Below are 13,456 nucleotides of genomic sequence, written 5' to 3' on the forward strand. Positions count from 1 at the left end.
CAGCAAGAACAAGCCCATAATAAACCTAAATAAATCCAAATGCCTTATATTGCAATTGAAGGGGCCAAGCACAAAAAAGGCATGAGTCATACAAGGATGGCTGGGAGCATCAGACCAATACCAACAATGAGTAATGAAATATATTTTTTTGATTATTTTTGGCCAAACGGCTGAAAAATTATAAATACAATCACTAGTAATCGCTCTGCAAATCATCCTTTAAAACATAAACAAAACATGACACCTCTGTTGATGGTGGTTTTGTTAAAATCGTCTAACATAATGAGTCTTTGGTGCATGGCTGTAGTATTATTTTGGTAAAAACAGTGGATTCCAAACACGTGAGATGCCAGAACATTGCTATTGTTACAACGTTGTCAATCATCGCAGTTTCGGGAGCGAGTCATGTTCCGGACACACACAGAACAAAAATGTAGGGCTCTCACTCCTGTATTTAAAGGTGGTTCTCACTCCTAAAAATTTCACGGTGTGAACGTGGCCAATGTCTTAAAATTAGCAACTGGTCAGTGTTTAGACTGATTTAAGTCTTACAAACTTTGACCTGCTTTGAGGCTACTAGTAATTCACTGAGGAAGTCCTTATCAAACTGAAGAGTTCAAGACAAATTCATTTATTTATAAATTAACAGATGCCATATTTTACCTGCTGTATGCAGCTGTGATTCATTTGGCATATAGCGGTGGTGTCAGACAGGCAGGATTAAATTTGTGCCAAAACAAACCAGATCCACCACCTCCAGAACTGGATCTGGCACCTATTTAGTTAATTTCCCACACGCCACTGATTTATGCTATGACTTTATGCATTTTTAATTAAAAATGAGTCACTTCATTAAGTTGTCAATAACCTGTATAATTAGAAGTTTTATAATTTATAATTTAATTTAATTAGATATTAAATTAATTGGACACTTTTTTAGAAAACACTTTGTTAGTGCAGTCTCCACCACAGGCGTCAAGTGTCAAAACATATAGTTTACTAGATATAATCAAGAAAGAACCATAATCAACATTACAATGCAGTCTACTTTGTTTGCAGTGTAGGCAGCTTCATTTTGATGGGAGCAACAAAATATTCTTTTAATTTACAGCGCACAATACCAAAGAGATCGATGAATAAATTAGGAGAGTGAATCCAGCATGCTTTTCATCTCTATTCCTGTGCACATCTTCAGGAGAACCTTTTGCTTTCTTTGTGCTTGTGGGAGTGAGAGATAGGAAAGGAGGTGGGGAGGCTGGACAAGATGGACAGAAAGTGCACTTGAAGTCATTTGTGGCATTATAGCTACAAATTCCTGTGTTTGATAACACATTCAATTGCTCACTTGAAGCAGAGGAGCTCCGTATTCTTAAAGCTGGACTGAGAACAGAGTTTAGATTGCACTGCAAAAACTAAGCAGAAAAGAGAAATGACAGATGGGTGTAGTGGTCAGTGTAGAACAGAAGATGATCTGCCCTTGGCTTTGTCCTCTGTGTGCTCTTCTCTCTCTCGGTGTTCGCCTGTCGCCTTTGTGGCCCGTTCAGACCTCAGCAGAAGCCACAGAACTGAGCATCCATCTGTCAGCACCTCACGACCTGCCTCTCTGCAAACTGTGAAAGATAGAGTGAAGGAGAGTGGAGGAAGGGTTTTGTCAGTTAATTTAGAGTCGGCGTGCGTTTGTCTATTAATAGCCACGTCTTGCAAATATGTATGTGTGAGCTAGCTCAACAGATTTGTGTGCCGGATATGTAGCATGGCAGTTAGATGTTTTACATATGTGGATGCACACACGCTATGGGTTGCAATGCAGTGGTGTGTCTTTTCCTCAACAGCAGAGAGAGAGATGAAGTGAAACTAATAAAGGAAGGCAATTGTAAAGAGCAGACACTCTTTGTTAAAGGGATAGTTCACCTAAAAATGTAAATTCTGTCATCATTTACTCACCCTCATGTTGTTCCAAAACTGTATGAATTTCTTTGTTTTGCTGAACACAAAAGAAGATATTGTGAAAAAATGTTGGTAACCATTGGCTTCCATAGTATTTTTTTTCCTACACTATGGAAATCAGTTGGTGCCGTCAACTGTCTGGTTTCCAACATTCTTCAAAATGTCGTCTTCTGTGTTCAGAAAAAAAAAAGAACAAGTTTGGAACAACTTATGGGTGAGTAAATGACAATTTAGATTTTTGGTAAACTTTCCCTTCAGTCTGTCTGTGTCAAACAGGAATGCAGCATGACATCAAAGCCATGCTGCTCTTCAGTAACAACTCGAATGGTGCACTAGTGGAATGAGGTGCACCTCAGAACCCTTAAAAAAATTAAGAAATACACTACTGTTCAAAAGTTTGTGGTTGGTAAGATTTTAAAAAAAGTTTTTGAAAGAAGTCTCTTCTGCTCATAAAATGTCAAAAATTCAGTCATATTTTAAATATTATTGCCATTAATAATAACTGCTTTCTGTTTTGCTATATTTTAAGATGGTTTATTGCTGTGATGGCAAAGCTGAATTTTTAGCATCATTACTGCAATCATCTGTCTTATTATTGTTGTTGTTGTTGTTATTATTATTTATTCTTGTTTGCTAAATAGAATGTTCAAAAGAACAGCGTTTATTTTAAATAGACATCTTATGTTACACCCCAGACTTTTAAACGGGGAGTGTAAATTAATAAAAAAAATCACCAATATACTATATTTGCTATTAAATAAATTATCAATTTAAAAATAAAATGTAAATATATAACAATAAATTGCAACTATTATCAGTGGAAACATTTTAGCAGACTGTTCGCATTATATTTGATGATTTGACTAACCGTATTGACTTTTACTGGTAAAGAAACATTTTTTTATAGGCAGGCTGCTTCTCTTTTTCGAGAGGGGGCGTAGGAGCATAGTGCTGGGAGCCGCTCTGAAAAAGTTACCTGCTAGGTCACAATTCATTTACGCTGTGGGGTGGAACAGATAGTGGGCGCAACGCTGTGAAAATGCTGGGGTTGAGTGCGAGAAGAGGTGTCTGCATCTCACTCTATGCATGTGTGGGCGTCCCAGAGAATGTTATAGGCGACTGCCGATACCGCTTATACCAGGATCTTGTTGTACTGGTTAACATGGAGATCTGTTCACAAATCCTGCTCAGTAATTCTGATCTCCATCAAAGTGGTGCTAAGTGAAGTCCTCAGTCAACAGTTATTGTTTCTAATTATTTATTTATGGGATTTACACATAATGCTTGTGTTGCAGTTCTTAAAAAGTATTTTGTACTTGCCAAAAAACGATTTTTAGTTGCATTTATCATTTCTTTGGCTTTGTTGGATAGAACCGGAGGAGACAGGAAGACTGTAGAGGAGACAGGAAGCAATGGGTGAACAGGATCGGGAAAGGACTCGAATTTGGGTCGCCTGAAGTGCTACTGCACCATATGTCAGCACTGTCCACAAGGCTATGGCTCTGAAAAAATTGTCAGTTGGTGAGAGTTAAACATTCAGCCAGTAAAGCAGGAGCTGAAATGCCTATAAAACACATGAAACATGACCTGTAATGATTCTTTTATAAATGACTGGAGCTCTTGGATAATGGATTAACTAAATCAGGCAGAGCAGGTTTTGGTTTAGTTAATCCATTATCCAAGAGCTCCAGTAATTGGATATAATTGGACTGCGGTAGTAAATCATTGTTCACCGTTTGTTATAAAGCAGTGCGGTGTGTTTTCATGTGTGTAAAGGTGGGTGGATGCCTCCCTGTAGGTGAAAGGGATGGAGGTTAGCGCTCCGATTGAGTTTGTCTGTTCACTGTTACTCCTTTCTCTCATTTCATTTTCTTGCTACCGCTCTCTTTCGACCTGTTTATTTGATTGAAGTGATTGAATAGATTGCACTAAAGGGGTTAACGTTCTTTGTCAGGATTTACAATTATTCAAGCAGAAGCCTAACAGAACTGTTTAACACAAACTTAACCTATCATGCCAAGTATCTAGTTTTAAACAACCTTTTTGTAGTAAAAATATTAGAATCATTAACTGATTTAAATTTTAATTAGAATAAAAGGAAACTCGAGCTTCAAAAAGCTACAAAAGCTCTATAAAAGTACCAGAATGACATGACTTATGCACTACTGTATATTATATTCCAAGCTTTGTCTGACATAAATTTACTGTTGCTCTATTCTCATTTTCTAATTTAATGTGTTTGTTGTTTTTCATCATAAAAATGATATTGGATATGTTTAAGCATTTTTCTTTTTTTTTTCTTTCAGTAGAAGCAAGGATATGCTTTTTTTGAGCTGTACTGACAGTTTACTCTTATTCTGTGCAGACTGTCCCATGCATAACATCCGTGAAATACATCCTATTCAGATCTAAAGGGTGTAGATGAGTTTAGATCCATATGCGCAGTCATGCGCTAATGTCTTTTTGTGTGTTGTGTGTTTGAGCACACCTGTGTTGGTTTAAGCAGAAGTTAAGAAGAGGCGTGTCTGTGTCATTAATGATGAAATGTTCTGCCTGTCTGTCATGCGTAAGAATAAATACCTCCTCTTAGTAATGTGGGATACTCTAGAGTAAATATCAGTGTGGAATACAATTTCATGTTTGGAATTGCTTGAATTACAGCTGGTCTAATCATTAAAAGAAATGACTAGTGTTTGGACAGTTTGATTTCAAGCTAATCAATATTCCTCCCTCTTTCTCTCCCTCTCACTGGTTCTTTGAATGACTAAATCATCTGTCATAGGTAAGTATCCATGTCTCTTTGAAAAGGATCTGTTCTGCTGACACAGTCTGTGTAAAAGAGGGATCTGGTATCGTGTGTGTGTGTTTGCATCAGGAGTAAAGTGCATGTCCTCATTAATATTTATTCCACTTTTTCACCCTACCACAGGGTTTATATCAACATTTCAGTAGTTGACATCAGTAGCAGTGAAATTGCACAATTCTCCACACTATTATACCACAGCTAAAATTAATTTGCTATGTAGAACATCCTTTATTTAAAGTTACATATAAATATGTACAAATTCATATCATTTTAAATCATTTTAAATGTATATAAAATTAATAAATAAAAATAAATTGTATCAAAATAAGTTAGAATAAATATTTTATAGTGTGCTGTGAAAGAGCAACATAGTTGCACTGTTGATCTTATTTATTACCCTTTAAGTATTTCTCAGTTAAATAAACATACACAAGCATTTAAAGCAGGGCCTAAAATTAACACTGTGTTGGCAAGTATATGAAATGGTGTCAATTGCCAGGTGGCCCGGTAACATTTTTATAAATTCTAACAATGCAAAATTGTGAGAAGAAGATTGTGAACAAACTTGAATGATGCTCGGGTAACCAGCCATTATATTCACCTGTCACAAATTCTCTCTCTCTATCTCTATCCATCCCTGTCTTATTCAAGGGTCACTGGTCAAAGATAAACTGGACACCAAAATAACAAAAAACACCAAAAATAATCTGATTTTCCAGGGTTTAGGCTCTTGAAGTCATTGAAAGCCCTGTTATTTTGTGTTTGCGTTTGTCTTTTTGTGTGTGGAGTGTCCCTTTTTACATACCTCATTATTTTTCACTGCTGGATGTGTTTTTTGGTACCCCTGTTGAAACCATGATGACACTGTGATTATTCTTGCTGCTCTTGAGAGGCGGACTGGAGCTGGGTGTACAACGATTATGAGGAAAAAAAGAGAAAGATCTGTTGGAAAAAAGGAGAAGGATACTTTCTATTGGCCATGTTTAAAATCTCATTACGATCTCAAAGATGAAGCAGGGATGCTGGTTATGGCCTGTTAAGTGTTATTTGTTAGATGGATTTTGTCTAGTGATGTAACCTGACAGAATCAGGGTGATCAATATCAGCCACGTCCTCAACAGCGAGGGATATTTCTCATAATCAGACGAGGATGAATTTCAACTGCACGTTTGCTAAAAGCTCTGATGACAGCTGTCACGGTTAGAATTTTCTGAGCCGTTGCGATTGCTTATCTTACAACAGTCATGAAAGGTGTTGCTTTTTAACAGCACGTTAGCTTCCATGCCATGGAGACTGTGGAGTCTCTGTAGGTCTGGTTTTGTCTCTCCTTCGCATCACACTAACATGTGACTGAAGAGCTAAATAAGAGGTCTGTTTGCAGGAAGTTTGCTGTTTTTTGTTTGTTTGCTGGCTACATTAGCATTCCCTCCTAAAGTTGTTGCAAGAAGCACTATGTTGCTCCAGAGGGTGTGTATATGTGCGTGTTTGCTTATTTATGTCATGTTGAAGCAGCAAAGGAGAAGGACATGGTGGTAATAGTAATGTTCTTTGCCAAAGAACAGAAATTAGAAGATTGGTAAATCAGAAAAAAAAAAAAAAAAATGGATAGGACAATTCATTAATATAGTTTAGGATAAAAAAAGGATTTAGAAACAATTAGAGGTCAAACAGGTATGTTCACATTTGGATAATTAGGTAGAAAAATACTGAATAGGGCTGGGTATCATTACAGATTTCCAGATTTGATTCAAATTCACGAACTGTCAGTTCAGTTCAATATGATTCTTATTTTATTGTCCTGTTGCACTACACATTACATTACTTTGTGATTTGCTGCCATCTACTGGAGGATACATGCTGGCAGAAGGGAAGATTCTACTGTTCAAAACGTTTGGAGTCTGTACGATTTTTAAACGTTTTTGAAAAAAAAGTCTCAAGGCTGCTTTTATTTAATCAGAAATACAGTAAAAACAGTGTATCATTACAATATAACGTAATCGTTTTCTCTTTAGTTTAACACGTTCCTTCAGAAATCATTCTAATAATGCTGATTTGGCTGAATTTTAATTTTTTTTTTGGATTCTTTGAATAGAAAGTTCAAAAGAACAGTATTTGTTTGATATAGATTTTTTTTAACAGTATAATGGCTTTGGTTTCACTTTTGATAAGTTTAATGCATTCTTGCTAAAGAAAACCACTACTTTTGAATGATAATCTTTATAAGTTACATTGCTTTTGATAAAAATCTGCGTCTATTGATGATCATTTTGAGAGGAGTTTGATATCTGAGTGCACAGGAACAGAATGATGCACTTAAAATCAAAACTTCAAGACTGACAGGCAGTTAATGACACTATTATGCCTGTAATGCCAGCTTCTGACCAGCAGATGCCCCCCTTTCTCAATATGCTCAATCCTGAGTGTGTGCAGGATGAGAAGGGCTGATTAGATGGCAGATGAAGATTGGGCTGTTAGCGGAAATATGACTGACAGCTGGTCTTAGGTGGTTGCTCAGATGATTATCAGGTAATGATGTGCTGTGACACCCAGACAGATGCCAAAAAGTTGCCGCGGGAGACGGTGTAGCGACGTCTGAGATGGCACGTTCAGTTCACACATGACAAAATAAATAGACAGACTTTGCTTCTGTTCCTTGTTTGCATGGTGACTCACACTCCTCATTCCTCCCACTCCTGCACTCAGAGATTGAGTTCTAAATATAATCCCCTTGTCTGGTTTATGAAATGCTAATGTAAAACCCCTCTGTCTTGAACTATCAAACCACTGTGTCTAATTTGTGTCTGTTGAGCAGTGTAGCATTAGCAGCCACAAATACTCTGAGCAGCACCTTTACCATATATGGCGGCGGCAGACGCGTGCATCGTAGTTCATCAAATCTGCATAGAACAGATTCTGTTTGTGTGTGCACATGCATATCGACAGAGTCAGGTTGAATAAGTGTTTGTGTGGGGGAAGGAAGTGTACAGTGTGTGTGAATGCATGCGTTGCTGTTTCAGTAAATGCCGCTTTTTTTAGTTTCTGTCACCAATTACTCATAGCTCACACATCCCTTGTATTATGTAAAACATCTGGGTACTTTTTCATGGTGGGAGCCAAACTGACCCTATATGTATTGAATACAATTCCCCAAAAATCACACCAATGACAACCAAAGACCTTTAACATGAGAGGAATACTAACATTAAAAAAAAAAATCATTCATAAACATGAAACTCATAAATATTATAAATGGTATTTAATAAAAAAAACAATAAAAAACATTTTAAGTTGTTTGAAAAAACACTTCTGTGTGCCTTCCTGAAGCTCAAACAGTGAGCCTGGCACTTGCAATGGCGAGATCATGAATACAATTCCCAGCAAACTTAACATGCAAGAACTGATAACTATATATGCCTTCAGTGCAAGTTCTTCAGATAAAAGTGTCTGCCAAATACTGTACATAAATGTAAATACTCTCTGACATATGTTTTTATTTCGGGTCTGTGGAGCTGACTTTAACAATATAAATTTTGTACGCACATTCAACAACACATTAAAGTATTAACACCTTGCAGGCATGTTCATGACTCTAAAAGAAAAAAAGTCACAAAATGTCATAGGTTAAATTGTATTTCTGACTACTAAAAAAGTCGAAATAGGCCAAATTGGGTTTCTCGACAGGCTTCTTGTGCATTTTTGGAAACAAAAACTGAAACCGAGAGCATGGCTGAGTGTATGCATGCATGTTTTTTTGTGTTAGATGCAGTAAACCGCTCTGTCTGAGAAAGGTCTTTCAGTCGGACAAAAAAGCTGTTGCGGTCCAACCACACGGGCAGCGTCCTGATGCACACACTCACTGCTTGAGGCAGTGGTGTCACACTGATCAAAGGGACTGTTGATGTCTCTGTCACATCAGAGTTAAGAGACTGACACAGAAACATACACCCTTTCCCCCGGCACAAACACGTACCCATGTACGCACGCACGCACGCACGCACGCACATACACACTCACACACATATATAGCTGGCTTGAGGATGTTTGTGGTTGATGTCCTCCCCATAGGAAACTGTGTGTGTTTGTGCGTAAAATAGTAACCTTGCTCTTGGGTCAGTGGGGGAGTCAAGAGGATGTTAGTTGTTTAAAAAAGGCAGCCTGTGGTAATTGGGTGTCTTTTTTTCCTGATGTCACAGCTTAACATGCAGAGACAGTGTATAAGTAAACCATTAGTTGATGATTCCACCCAAAAGTGTAAAAGCTCTGAGGCACTTTCAGAACTTAGTTGTTGGTTTAATCAATCCGTCCAGCTCACGACACAGTAAATGTGATTCTTTATTCAGTAGTATCCTTCATGTCGTTCCAAATCTCTAGGACTTTTTTTCTCCTGTGCAACACGAAAGAAAAATGTCAGAAGTATTTTTTTTGTTCCGTATGATATAGGCGGAGGGGTCCTGTGTTGTTTGGACCCCAGTGCTCTCCAAAATATATTTCACAGAAGACCATATTAATGCAGATTTGGAATGGAAGAATATTCATATTTGGTTGATCTATTCCATTAAGTCAGAGATACAGTTGCTGTAGATCCTCTTACTAGCTTGCGGTACTCATTTGTTTACATAATAATAATTTCTGGGGGTGTTACTGTAGATATTTACATGTGCTGTATGTACATGTCAACATGTGTTCAGACTGAGCAAATGTTTTCAAGTTTTTGGTTGACTTTGATCTACATATCTGGGTGTTTGTGTCAGAGGAAGCGTGCCTCATCTGTATAATCATGGTGCTGTCTCTGATCCCTCTCTCTCTCTCTCTCTCTCTCTCTCTCTCTCTCTCTCTCTCTCTCTCTCTCTCTCTCACCCGCTTGCTTTATGACCCTCCCACTCTCTTAGGACAGACTGTATGCTCTGTTTCCCCTTCCCCTGTCAACCTTCTTTCTGTTTCCATTCTCTTCCCCTCACTCTTGCTTTCTCTAAAAGTTATCTGGTGAGAAAAGGAGAAGACATTTGGATGATTCACACTCTTCCATCAGGTTGTACATTTCTCTGACTATTCTCTTTTGTTTTGTTGATCTCTAGAGTTGAGAGTGCAGTGCTGTGTCCTTCAGACTGTGATTTGTGTTAACGGTGCGTGTGGGAGAGTAAGACGAGATGATTCTCATGTTGTCTGGCAAATCATCTGCAGTTTAGATACAGTTACTCTAATCTCATTGCTGTCTGTGACTGTCTGATTCTGTCATCAACTGTTGCTGCTGTATTTGGGTTGTATCGCCCCGCAGTTTGTAACTGTACAAATCCAGGTGTTGTAATCTGTATCATATTTGTTTCAGAGTTAAAAGAGGATATTGCAGGCTGCTGTTGTTACCAGCAATCTTCCTAGCTCTGACAGTGAAACTCTAAAAATATTGCACTAGCACATACACTTGTGTTTGTGTATGTTAATAAGACACCTTGTTATACCACAGAGTGAAACTACAGTAAAGGCTTTTAACAGAGTCAAGCAAATGATTAAACTGCTATGTTTATAGACCACTGACTGTGTGTGAGAGAGAGACAGACTCTGTAATTTCTACCATAATGACAGAGATAACTCAACTATTTATATGCACAAGCTTCTCATTGCAGACTAGATATTTATTTAGAAAAAAAGATAACTCTGACTGTAAATTCTGATTGCATGAGCCACATCTGAAGCCGAAATTTCCGATATATTGTACAAGCAATATGGCACGAGAGGCTCTGAATATAGTCAAAGCTAAAGGCAAGTTAGGCAAGTGAATTTATTAAGGTTTTACTGGGATTTTACCATGGTTAAGGGTTTTTTGGCACCCCATTTGGAAGTGACAAAAAACCCTGGAAAGGTCCAAATCTGGAAAGTTTTCCTGAAGAAGTCTTTGAGAGCAGAATAAATGAATGAACAGTGACAACATAGGAAGAAATGAGAGAGAGGAACACTAGCTCAGACAGCGTTAAGAATTGAGACATGATGTGACAACAACACTTACAGCACATACTGTATGCTTGAGGCTTTGAGGATACTCAAAGTACAGGATTAGGTCATTGCATATGTTTTATAAACTCAGAAACTGTGATTTTTATATGACCGATTACAATACTGCCGGTTATACAATATACAGAGAAAACAATTTGGCCTGTCAGGCCAGTTGCTTGACATCATTTTTAACCCCTTCTCAGTCACCCCCAATTTTGGCAAGTGCTGCATACATGAAATGCCCAAAATAAAAAGGTTACTGCTCATAAGTAATTCTGAATAGAAACATAACACACATACATTTAGAAAGCCAACACTTGAGAGTTTATAGTTCAAGACTCAAAATTAACCAGACTGTTATTAATATTGAGATATATAAGCTCAAACATATTTTGAACTAAAATAATCTGGGATCACCAGTGATCCCTGACTGGTAAGCCCAATATATAAATATATAAATATACCCAATATATAAATATACCCAATATATAAATATAAATAAATATATATATATATATATATATATATATATTTATTTATTTATTTGTAAAATAATTAATTAATTAATATAATTTATTCATATTTTTTATAATAATAATTTAATGTTTTATTTAAAATTAATTAAATGATATGTGTGATATATAATATTTTTCTAAAGAAAAAATTACTTTGAAATGAAATGCTAGAATGTAACTACATAACAGTTAAACACACTTGCACACTTGCAAATTATGGTTAAATGCACTACTTAAGGGATGTGACCCATAAACAGTCAACATCTGTTTCTGTATGTTCTATGTTGGATATCTTGCTTTTTGTTTTCTTATGTAAAAAGAGCTGGACGATTCATGATAAATTGAGAAGCACAATTTACTAGAGGTTCTGAAAAAAAGTGAATTGCTGCAGTCTATTTCAAATGAATACATTTTAATTATTTTTTTTTTTCAAAAATCTGTTTGAATGAATGATTCAATGACTCTCTCATAAAGGCCCTGCCCCAAATGGCACCCTAAACAATTGCGACTCGCGAGCACCCTTCTGAAACCTAAAATGACAAATGGGAGACCCTACGGTCTCATGGACTTAATGGACATGCGCACGTGGCAGCCATTGTAAGTCCACAAGACCGAAAGTGCATATGAAGTGTGCCATTTGGAACAGGGACAAACTACAACTTCAATTGTTTCATTACTGGAATAATCAGCATTTTTGAATGAATCTCTTGAATGAATGATTCAATGACATCAATGACATGAATGACATCACTGTTTATATCCAAACTATAAACTTTTTAAAACCCCAGTACTTCTGTGATAATTTGAATCATTGTAACTCAGAAATAGCGATTACCGTGTGGTTGAAAAGACTGTTTATGCTGTTTCATACCTATTCATGACAACTTCTCTATGTCAGCGGCAGTAGCGTCAACGCAGGTTTTAACGTTTCTGTGAAATTTTGTCAAAGGTCATAGACACAGGCGAATAAGATCACGTAGGTGTTTGAATCATTTGAATTATTTGAGCTCATTTGAGGGATATGTATGAGAATAAAATATTTTGATTCTCAATATTTTGAATATTTTGATTCTCAGAGTTGCCATGAAGCCATACAGTGCACATCTCAGAATCATTTGCAGTCGGAGACACAAGCCTCTTGAACAAGCTTGTTTTGAGTTTCTGTTTAATTAACAGGCTTGGACAGAACTGCTGGGTATGTAAGTGCGTCATGACAAATTATGCATAAAAATCTGTCTGAAAGCTGTGTTTGCCAAATTAATAGGTATCTATGCTAATCACATAACCTTTTTTTTTGTCTATTTTTTTTAGTGTATGATTAGGACATAATATACTTTGAAAATGAAAATCTTATAATATGCCATCAGTAAGAGAATAGAAATTATGGGTAGACTCGTCGAGAAATCTTTGCTCACAAATTCAGTTGTAACCTACAAGCGCACTGCAGTGATCGACACCGCCGAGGTGATAGAGAAGAGGTCGCATCTGACTCATCCACTCAGAAACACACTGAATTGAGTATTTCAATGAATGTAATTTCACTGAAATTCACAAAGGGATTTCAGAAAAGGGTCACAGCAGCCCTTAAGCACACACAAGGGGTTATTTTTATGGCCCACACTTCACAAAGCTGAACTGTGTGATGTTGAGACAGAGGCAAGGTCAGAGCTTCACAGTACAGTATAATGACCTGCAACAACAAGGCAGAATGCAGTCATGGTCACCAGAAAGCGACTGCTACAGATGAGCCTTTTTATGAAGCCACTGACAGCTAAAACCAACAACCAAAAGTAGGAGTTAATCTCATCAGTGTGGCTCTGCTAGCTTGTGTCTCATCTAACTTTTCTTTTCCCTAAAAATGTGCGTGCGTGTGTGTGTGTGTAGCTATTAGCCTAATCAATTTTACTTTCTAACCTCTCCTTCAACTTCTAAGGCCTGCTCTCATCTCCTTTCATCTGGTACAGTTTCCCTAACAAGCACAGGTCTGGCATTATCTAATGCATTTTTGTCGAGAAGTGTGACCTTCACTTTACAAACAAAGCAAAATTAGCACAATTAATCTGTTCCTGTGTGTGTGTGTGTGTGTGTGTGTGTGTGTGTGTGTGTGTGTGTGTGTGTGTGTGTGAGACACAGAGGCATGTCATATCCCAAAACTGTCTCTGTGCTCTCATGTAAATATTTACTCAAGCTGAGACGACTC

At 37.2% G+C, this 13,456-nt stretch overlaps 1 protein-coding gene across 4 annotated transcripts in view; it reads left to right on the plus strand.

Moving 5' to 3' along the window:
* The window catches only part of dgkza (diacylglycerol kinase, zeta a), a 115,029-nt gene that overhangs the window by 40,377 nt on the left and 61,196 nt on the right, over positions 1-13,456 (plus strand). For 2 of the 4 annotated variants that reach the window (XM_084403478.1, XM_084403479.1), the window contains exon 1: positions 9,670-9,782. The exons of the other annotated variants lie outside the window; for them this stretch is intronic. The gene's annotated coding sequence lies outside the window, so the exon portion shown is untranslated. Of the gene's footprint in view, positions 1-9,669; positions 9,783-13,456 lie in introns of those variants that run through there. 4 annotated transcript variants of the gene reach the window in all.

Source organism: Rutilus rutilus, assembly GCF_951802725.1.
Source record: "Rutilus rutilus genome assembly, chromosome: 3".
Lineage (NCBI taxonomy): Eukaryota > Metazoa > Chordata > Actinopteri > Cypriniformes > Leuciscidae > Rutilus > Rutilus rutilus.